Below are 9,951 nucleotides of genomic sequence, written 5' to 3'. Positions count from 1 at the left end.
ATATGCAGCTTCCACAGTCTCACCGCATCCCCCCTGCACCTGGGGCCATCTCCCTGAGAGTCACTGGTCTGGAATCTTCTCCCCTGCCCGCTCCACACCCCACCCCTCCCCCACCCCTCCTTTCTTAGCAAATACTTTCCCAGATGGTACAGTCACCTAGGAGCGATACTTCTGCGGTCTCCTCCGTTTCTGCCCCCTTGCTAGCTGTGTGGCAGCAGGTAAATGGCTAAAGTACTCTGGGCTAGCAACATCAACCTCACAGAGTCCATGCATTCATTCACCCAGTCAACAGGTCAACTGAGCACCTACTCCAGCTGGGCCCTGGGCTGTGTGCTGGGAATACATCAGGGCACGAGGCAGACGCCTTCCTGACGCTCATGAAATCGGCCCCCCAACTGGGGGCCCAGACAATAAACGAATAGATACACGGATGGAGGTAAGTGCGTCCACGTAAGGGACATGGTACAAGGAGAGACTACAATGGATTCAGATTTAGGCTGGGAGGTCAAAAAAGGCTCCTCCAAGAGACGGACATGAAAGGTGAACCTGAAGGATAAATACGAATAAGCCAGATGAAAGATTCTGGGCAAAGATCCTGAGTTAGGAGGGTTTCGTATTTTCTAGAAGAGGCCATGTGGCTGGATGTCAGGAGTGAGGAGGAGGGACTCCACAGGAGTTTGCAGAAGCAACCAGGGGACTCTTGATGTCACGCATGCTGTGGATGTGGACAAACGTGCACCCCACGCGTCCACCACCACGGTATCATACAGACTAGCGGCTCGCCCCGAAACCCCCGTGCTGCGCCCACTCACCCTCCCCTGATGACGCCCAACCCCCGGCACCTGCTACCTCCACGGTTTCGCCTTTGCCAGAATGTCCTATGGTCGGATCCCTACAGGATGGAGCCTTTTCAGACTGGCTTCTTTCACTAAGAACGCATTTAAGGTTCCTCCACGTCTGTTCGTGGGTTGACGCTCACTTCTCGTAAACGCTAAATGATATTTCGCTGTCTGCACGTGCCACAGCTTCACCCATCGCCTGCTGAAGGACAGCTTGGTTCCTTCGAAGTTTTGGCAATTCTGAGTACAGCTTCATCACTGCGTTTGTTTTGAGAAAAGTTTACTTATGGCCTTTTGGGACCCTAATGAGCAGAAACAACAGACCAGATCCTACATGAAGGGCAATTAGGAAACCGGAAAACAAATTATTTGATACTCTCCAGTGTGCTTATCTTTTTAAGATATTATCCAGAGATATTATTACGAAAAGCTATCTTACTGCTTTTTGTCTAATACCAGAATATATGGCCTACAGGGCAAAGAATTTGTGTTCAATTGTCGCACCCTAGTCCCTAGAACTGTCAAACGGTGGACGCTCCATTGGTATTTTTTGAATACATGGAGGGATTTACGCTCTCCACAGCATTATTTTTTCTTTTGTAAAATAACACTATTATTAAGAGACAATGCACACACCATGATGTTCACCCTGTTAAAATGTACAACTCAATAAATAAATAAATAAATAAATAAATAAATAAATAGTACGATTCAGTGGTCTCCGGTAAGTTTGCAAATTCTTGCCTCAATCCTCCTATTTCCAGAACATTCTCTTCGCCCCCAAAAGGAAATTCACACCCAGTGGAAAGATCGAGTGGATTGCATGTGGTAGGTGCACCATGGAACTGGGCTGCAGGCAAACCAAGGAACTGGGGCAGGAAGCTTACCTTTCCAGCTTGGTCAACTAGGGTGAGGAGCAACAAAATGTCTCCAGCTTCATCAAGAGCCCGAAGTACAGAAACCCTAAGAGATGCTAGAATAAGTAAACAATGCCCCCATCTGACTTCCAGAATCAAACCGTGATGGCCTTGAAGGTGAGGAGCCCAATCATATTTTCCAGTGTCTGTATTATAACCGTACATGTCCCTAGAAACATATTCTCAGTGAAACACAATGCTCACGTTGGCATTAAATGTGGGGCCAGTGGCCTAAGGAGGGAGAGACTCTTCCAAAAAAGGGATCTTCTATCATCAACTTTAGAATGCTCATAGTAACAGAGAGGATGCGAGCCGACCAAAAGTCATTCTGATGTCGTTTTGGGATGTGTTCACTTACACGCTCCCGAATTCCTCTTATTTCTCCTCTTGTGCCTGCCTCTGACCCCTTCCTTCTTCTGTCTTATCTTGGCAGCTTTGGTGAAAAGGCCCTTGGTTGCTCTGCGTAACTGGCGGGGTGAATGAAGAAGAATGGTTTGCAATCCGTAATCACTTGAAATTGGGGGAAGCAAACTTCCTCCCCCCTGGGAGAAGCTTCCTCGGATCAGCCCAGCAAAGCCTACAGCCTGAGGCAGCTCCCTAGGCCCTCCCTAGGAAGGGCAGTCAGGTGGCAGTGAGGAAAGGTCAGCGTTGCTAGCTGCACACTCGCCCTCTGTGAGCCGGCGCACAGCTCGCTGTGCCCACTCGGACAGCATCCAGAGCGGAGGGAGGATGGATGGTGCGGATTATCTGCTACTCATGGGCTTTCCTGCTCCACAGCGTGTCTCCATCTGGGGTTGGGCAACGGATCCTACCTGGGAAGTAAGTCCTGACAATGGCCCGCAAGACCCAATGTAAGCTGAGCTCCTTCCCCTACCTTCTCCCTTTCCACCCTCTTCACTCCAGCCACAGTCATCTCCTTGCTGCTCCTCAACCGTCACGCCTGTCACCACGTCAGGGCCTTGGCACCTGCTGTTCCCTCTGAAACACTCTTCCCTGAGACAGTCTCACGGCTTTGCCTTTTTACCTTCCTTCAGAACTTGGCTAAAATGCCACCTGCTCCTTGACATGGTTTGTGACTCCCTTAAATCTAGTTACACCACTCTTCCCAGTTTTTAACTGTGTCTTTTATTTTTTTCTTCTAATACCAGAATATATGGTCCATGAGGGGAAGGATTTTTTAAAGTTTATTTAACTAACCTCTACACCCAACGTGGGGCTTGAACTCATGACCCCGAGGTCAAGAGTCACATGCTCTTCAGACTGAGCCAGCCAGGCACATGAGGGGAAGGACTTCTGCTCTATTCGTGGTCCCTAGTCCCTAGACAGGTCAGGTAAGCAGGATACTCCAGAGCTATTTTCTGAATACATGACTGCATCTGTGCTCCTTATAGCATTATTTTTTTTCCTTTGTAAAATAACATTTTTATTGATAGAATTCACATAACATGATGTTCACCCTGTTAAAATGTATAATTCAGTGGTTTTTAGTATATTGGCAAATTTGTGCCTCAATCCTCACTATCTAATTCCAGAATATTTTCCTCAACCCCGAAAGAAACTTCATACCCATCAGCAGTCACTCACCATTCCCCGTTTCCCAGCCGCCAGCAACCACTAATCTACTTTCCGTGAATGGGCTTCAGTATTCTGGACATTCCTAACAAATGAAATCGTGTAATACGTGGCCTTCTCTGTGTGGCTTCTCTCACTTAGCATCATGTTTCCAAGGTCCATCCACGTATCAGAACTTCAATTCTTGTACTGAGATAGTTCACATATTTTAAAGTGCATAATTCAGTGGTTTTTAGCATATTCACAAAATTTTTGTGGAAACATATGGTTTCGATGCTCTTGGGGTATATACCCAGGCGTTGAATCGCTGGGTCATATGGTAACTCTATGTTTAACTGTTTGAGTTACTGGAAAAAGAGTTTCTGAACCGTCCGCCCTACTTTACGTTCCCAACCTAGGGGTGTTTATTCACTAAAAGCAGCCGAATCTCAACAACAGCAGACTTCATGGTATTTTAAATTACCCTAGTCCCATCCAGCGCTCCGCAGCTCTGTGGTGGCCTTGAAAAACAACAGCCCAGTTTGCAGTACAGGAGGGGGCTGAGTGGTCCTCTTTTAAAGCCTCACCCCCCCATATTCATTATTTAACCTAATGCATCACTGGAAGACCCTCCAAAGACTCGTCTTTATTTGAACTAAGAGCTCGTCTAGTGCTAAAAAAAATCTCTTCTGAGGGCACTGGCCAAAAACATTCACCAGAAAGTGGTTTTTTTTGGGGGGGGATGCCCAAGGCAATAGATAACACTCGAGGGAAATAACAGACTAACCAAAAAACTGCAAGGAATCGGCTGGGCAACTACGTGTCCACTGGAGCTTTGACCAGTTCGGACATATTCCTGGGAAGCTAGAAGTCCAGGGCTTAGGGCACTCTGCATGCTCAAGAAAGTGTGAGAAGGCCCTGTAACTTCTCAACTCTGGCTGACCTTGAGGCTAGTGAAGGTTAACACGGAGTTGTAAACTGCCTGATTGAATGACGAAAGCAACACACACACTGAGCCTCTCAGAAATGACGGGCAGATTCATTTGTTCCAGGCATTCAAGGAAATCTCTGTCCACCATTAGCCGACCACTGAGCTAACTGAGCCAAGACTTCAGTGGCTACATACAAAAACAAAGAGAGTCTCTGTGGAATTAATTCAGAGAAGTCCTAAATAAACACGAACTACAACAGGCAGCACCAACAAGGCCCGGCAGGAGGGGAATCTCATTTCCAGCGTGGCCACATTACGATCTTCAAAATGTCCAGTTTTTAGTAAAATTTTACGAGGCACACAAAGAATCAAGAAAGGATGGCCCATGTATGGTGGAGGGGAGGGCAATCAATAGAACTGTCCCAAGGAATGACCAGATAAAACTTTCATCAGCTATTTTAATATGTCCCAAGAGCTAACGGAAACAACGTCTAAAATCTAAAGGCAAGATTCTACTCCAGCACGTAAAGGGCGTGCGAGTCTTCACGCCCATCTTCACAACAAGAAAACATATGAACAGATTAAAAAGCAATGACTCTTTTTGGAGACATCAGAGAACTGAGGTCATGGGACCAACTGCATCCCAAACCTAGAGGAACCAGCGATGACAGAGATGACAGACTGCAGAGACTACAACTCCACACCCCTGAGGCAGGAAGTGCTGGCGTCCGCAACCAGGACTTGAACCAGGACTTGAACGGCAGCTTCAGTGCACTGCGGGTGGCCGAGGATGGACTAGCTCGAGAGACGAAAACTCCTGGGGGCCCCATCTAAAGTAGTCACCCCCCTCCATAATCATGGCGTTTACCCCTAGAATCCTCGACAGCTTTTCTTGATAATGAGCAGAGCAAAACTGCTTCCTGTCGGGCCAGGGAGAGGCAAGAAAGAATATTTTGAAAGAAGCCAAGAGCATTCTCCACAACAAAGACTGACCCAGCAAGGGAGAAGCCCTACTGGACTTGGGGTAAGGGAAATTAGCAAACCCCAGGCCCCCTGAGCCTTCCCTCTTCACATAAGGTGGGGGAAAAGCAGAGAAACACCTGGCAGGGTCCCAGCCCAGGGGGACAGGCACACTAAAAGACTGAGACCTAGTCCCAGGGTTACCCAATGCATGTCCTCAGTCCAGACCTGACCAAACATCAACTGGGCTCCTGGCTAATAACAGTGGATTACAGCCGAGAAGAACCGCAAGGCTCAAATTCTACGGAAGAAGTGTTTTCTAGGGAAACGAAAGATGCTGGGGGACAAAAACAAAAATACTGTTGGAGACGGAATCCTCTGATACTACAAACAGTAAATACAGCCTATCCCTTAGCCAGATGAAAATAAACGTCAGACTGAAGGCCTATTTACTTCCTCATACCTGATAATTCACGACTGGCTTTCAACAACAACAACAACAACAACAACAACAACAACAACAATAACAACAACAGCAAAACTCCATGGCATGATAAAAGGAAAGAAGAAACAATCTGAAGACACAAAGCAGGTGTCAGAACCAGATTCAGATATGGCAGAGATTTTGAAATCATCAGGGAAATTAAAAATAAGTATGATTAATGTGCTGAGGGCTTTAGTGGGAAAAGCAGGCAGCATGTAAGAACAGACAGGTAATGTAAACAGAGATAGAAACCCTAAGAAAGAATATAAAGGAAAGACTAGAAACAGAAACCACTGTAACAGAAATCAAGTATACATCATCTGATGGACCCCTCAGATGATCGGAAAGGACTGGAGATAGAATCAGAGCACTTGAAGATGCGTCAACAGAAACTTCCCAAACTGAACTGTAAAAAGGGAAAAAAATAATAAAAATTGGAACAGAATATCTAATAACTGTGGGACAATTACAAAAGGTATAACATATGTATCGTGAGACTATCAAAAGCAGAAGAAAGAGAGAAAGAAACAGGAACTATCTGAATAATGGCAGGGATTTTTCTAAAATTAATGACAGGAACCACACCACAAATCTAGGAATCTCAGAGAACACCAAGCAGGATAAATGCCAATACACACACACACACACACACACACACACACACACACAGAGGCATATCATATTCAAATTGCATAAAGCCAAAGACAAAGAAAAAATCTTTTAAAAAGTCAGAGAAGAAAAACACCTTATCTAGAGAGGAACAAAGGTAAGGATTACGTCAGACTTGCTTCAAAAATCATGCAAGCAAGAAGAGAGTAGAATGAAATATTTAAAGTGTTGAAAGAAAAAACCCACCAACCAAGGGAGTCTGTATCCACAAAAATCATCCTTCAGAAGCACGGGAAAATAACGCCTTTCTTGGTGTAGTGGTTCGCTAGGGCTGCCACAACAAAGTACCACAGACTGGGTGACTTAGACAACAAACAAATGATCTTCTCACAGTTCTGGAGCCTGAAAGTCAAACATCAAGATGCTTTAGTGTTCTCTTTCGGGAGGCCTCTCTGTGCGGCTTGGAGACAGCCGTCTCCTCGCACGGCCTGACCTTTCTGCGCGTGCGCGCATCCCTGGTGCCTCTTCCTCTTCCTCCAAGGACACCAGTCAAACTGCAGTAAGGCCCCACCCTTATAACCACATGTGACATTAATGACCTTTCTACAGGCCCTGTCTCCAAACACAGTCATGTTGGGAGTTAGGGCTTTGACCTATGACTTTTGGAGGGGGACACGATTCAATCCATAACACTCAGACTTACAGAACTGAGAGAATTTTTGTCACCAGTGTGAAAAGATGCTCTTCAGAGAGAAGGAACATGGTGTTGGTCAGAATTTGGATCTACATAAATAAAGGAAAGGTGTCAGAGAAGGAATAAATGAAGAATAAAATACAGTATTTTATTTTTCTTATTCAGTCTAAAGGACGACTGTTCAAAGGAATAACAGCCACAACATACGGGTGATCATAGCGCGTGGGTCCGTGCAAGAAACGGCAGCAGTGTTATGAGGAGATGGGAGTGGGGAGCTGGGGATTCTGTTACACTCACACTGCCCGTACAGTGGTGCAGTGCTATGGGAAGGTGGGCCTCGATTAGTTGTGAATTTATGTGGCGCAGTCTAGGTCTAGGGAAACCACTAGAAAGTTAAAAAGAAATATAACTGATACACTGAGAGAGAAGAGAAAATGGAATAATAAAAAATGCTCAATTAAAAGAGAAGGCAGAAACAGGAAGATTAAGAAAAAAACAAAGAACAAGTGCAACAAATACAAAATTTTGACAAACATGGTAGATATAAATCCAGCTGTATCAACAGTCACTTTCAATGGGAGTGGTCTAAACACGCCAATTAAAAGAAGAGACTGAAGGGTAGAGGAAAAACAAGACCAGAGTATATGCTGTCTATAAGAAACCCAATTTGAATCTAAAAACACACATACATTAAGAGTAAAAGAGCAGGGAGTGGGGTACCGCGCTGGCACTAATCAAACGAAAGCTGGAGTAGTGATACTCCTTTCAGACAAAAAAGGGAACTGAACAAGGAAACTTCCCAGGAATAAAGAGGGTATTACATAATAAGGGGGGGTCAATTCTCCAAGAAGACACAATAATCTTTGACATATATGCACTTTACAACAAAGTGTCACAATACAGGAGGCAGAAACCGATAAAAATGCAGAGAGAACTAGATAACCCACTATTAACGGGAGGGATTTCAACACTCCCTCAATTAGTAACTGACAGATCCAGTAGGCAGAAAATCAGTAAGGACATAGCTGAACTCAACAGAACCATCCATCAATGGATCTACTTGACATTTTATTTGTAATTTTTTCCCAGCTTTATTTTTAATTGACAAAATTGTATATACTTAGAGCGTGCAATACGATTTGATACACGTACACACTGTGAAACGATGGTCACAATTACGGTAACTTCAACGCATCCCTCACCTCACGGTTACCTTTTCTGTGGGCAGAAAGAAGGCTGAAGATCTCTTCTCTTAGCAGAATCTCTTCCTTGCAAATCTGTTCTCTCCTTCTAGACTCTAGGCTTCTGCCACCACCACGTTCTGCCAGATCTTCCAAGAGGTTCCAGGAAGCAGCCTGATGCCCCTCCTTGTATGTCGTGGAGCCAGAGGTACCGGAGCAGCGCTGTATGTCTTGCACCTGCTATTCGTTCAGTCCAGAACCCTGGACCAAACTGGGTCTCAATAAGCAATACACGTTCTACTCAGTGAAGGTAGATTACAGCAACCTGAAGAAGGTCCAGACTTCTCAACGAAATGTTTCACTATGAAGCTGCTTAAAACGAAGGTCTTCCAGAAGCCACCTGCACAATTTTCCACTTATCCAGGAAATAGTTCCCCTCTAAATGCACGAAATCATTAATAAATATCTGAAACTTGAAAAAAAGAGAAAAAGATAGGCTCTCTTAGCAAATGTCAAGTATACAATACAGTATTACTAACTGTGGTCAGCACGCCAAACATCAGCTCCCCAGAACTTACTTTTGACCAACATCTGATTTCCCCCAGCCCCAGCCCCTAGCAACCACCAACTCTCTGTTTCTATGAGTTTGACTTAATTTTTTTAGATTCCACGTATGAATGAGATCATACAGTATTTAGCTTTCTCTGTCTGGCTTATTTCACTTAGCAAAATGCCCTCTGGTTTTATCCAGGTTGTCACAAATGACAGCAGATATATATAGGTATGTATATATCTCACATTACATATATCTCCCACGTTTTATACATATTTCTTTATCTGTTCATCCATCTACAGACACTTAGGGTGTTTCCATGTTTTGGCTACTGTGAATAATTTGAATAATGTGAATAATTTGAATAATGTGAACTCCCAAAAACATGGGAGTGCAGATATCTCTTCAAGATACTGATTTCATTTCCTTCAGATATATACCCAGAAGTGGGATTTTTAGATCATTTGGAATTCAATTTTTAATGTTTTGAGGAACCTCCATACTGTTCTTCCATAGTGGCTGCACCAATTTACGTTCCCACGAACAGTGCACGAGGCTTCCCTTTCCCCCACCTCCTGGCCAACGCCTGTTATCTCCTGTCTTTTTGACAGCAGCCATCCCAACAGGTGTAAGGTTGTCAGAGAAAGGAACATTTCCCCCTTCCCCTCTTAGTTCTTTTGGTGGGTTGGCTGAATAATTAAAATGACACAAGACAGTAGGGCGCCTGGGTGGCGCAGTCGTTAAGCGTCTGCCTTCGGCTCAGGGCGTGACCCCGGCGTTATGGGATCGAGCCCCACATCAGGCTCCAACGCTGGGAGCCCGCTTCTTCCTCTCCCACTCCCCCTGCTTGTGTTCCCTCTCTCGCTGGCTGTCTCTGTCAAATAAATCAATAAAATCTTAAAAAAAAATGACACAAGACAGAATAATAGGAGAAAAACAAATTTAACTATATACCTGCGGGAAATCCCCATAAACATAAGACATTCCAAAGACAGGCAAAGTGAAGTTATGTATGCCATCCTGAACTAAGGAGAAGCAGGTAGGGAACTGAGATTTCAAAGGGAAGGAAAGCCATTCACAGGAAGATGAAAAAGAATAAATGTTTGGTAAACAGGTATTTGCTGGGCCATAAAGCAATAAGATGCACGAGGAATTTTAACACGCAGACTTTGCTCGGTTCCTCCTTGTCTGCCACACGGTAGTCACATTACACTGTCATCATCTAGGATGGT

General features: G+C 44.8%; 1 long non-coding RNA gene across 1 annotated transcript in view; it reads right to left on the bottom strand.

Moving 5' to 3' along the window:
• Window positions 1-3,152: 3,152 nt before the first annotated feature.
• LOC113270905 (uncharacterized) overlaps window positions 3,153-9,951 on the bottom strand; it is a 62,643-nt gene continuing 55,844 nt past the window's right edge. The window contains exon 4 of the long non-coding RNA XR_003322011.4: window positions 3,153-8,638. This is a non-coding gene — a long non-coding RNA (uncharacterized LOC113270905). The remainder of the gene's footprint in view (window positions 8,639-9,951) is intronic.

Source organism: Ursus arctos, chromosome X (genome assembly GCF_023065955.2).
Source record: "Ursus arctos isolate Adak ecotype North America chromosome X, UrsArc2.0, whole genome shotgun sequence".
Taxonomy (NCBI): Eukaryota; Metazoa; Chordata; class Mammalia; order Carnivora; family Ursidae; genus Ursus; species Ursus arctos.
This window is presented reverse-complemented; position numbering and strand designations above follow the sequence as displayed.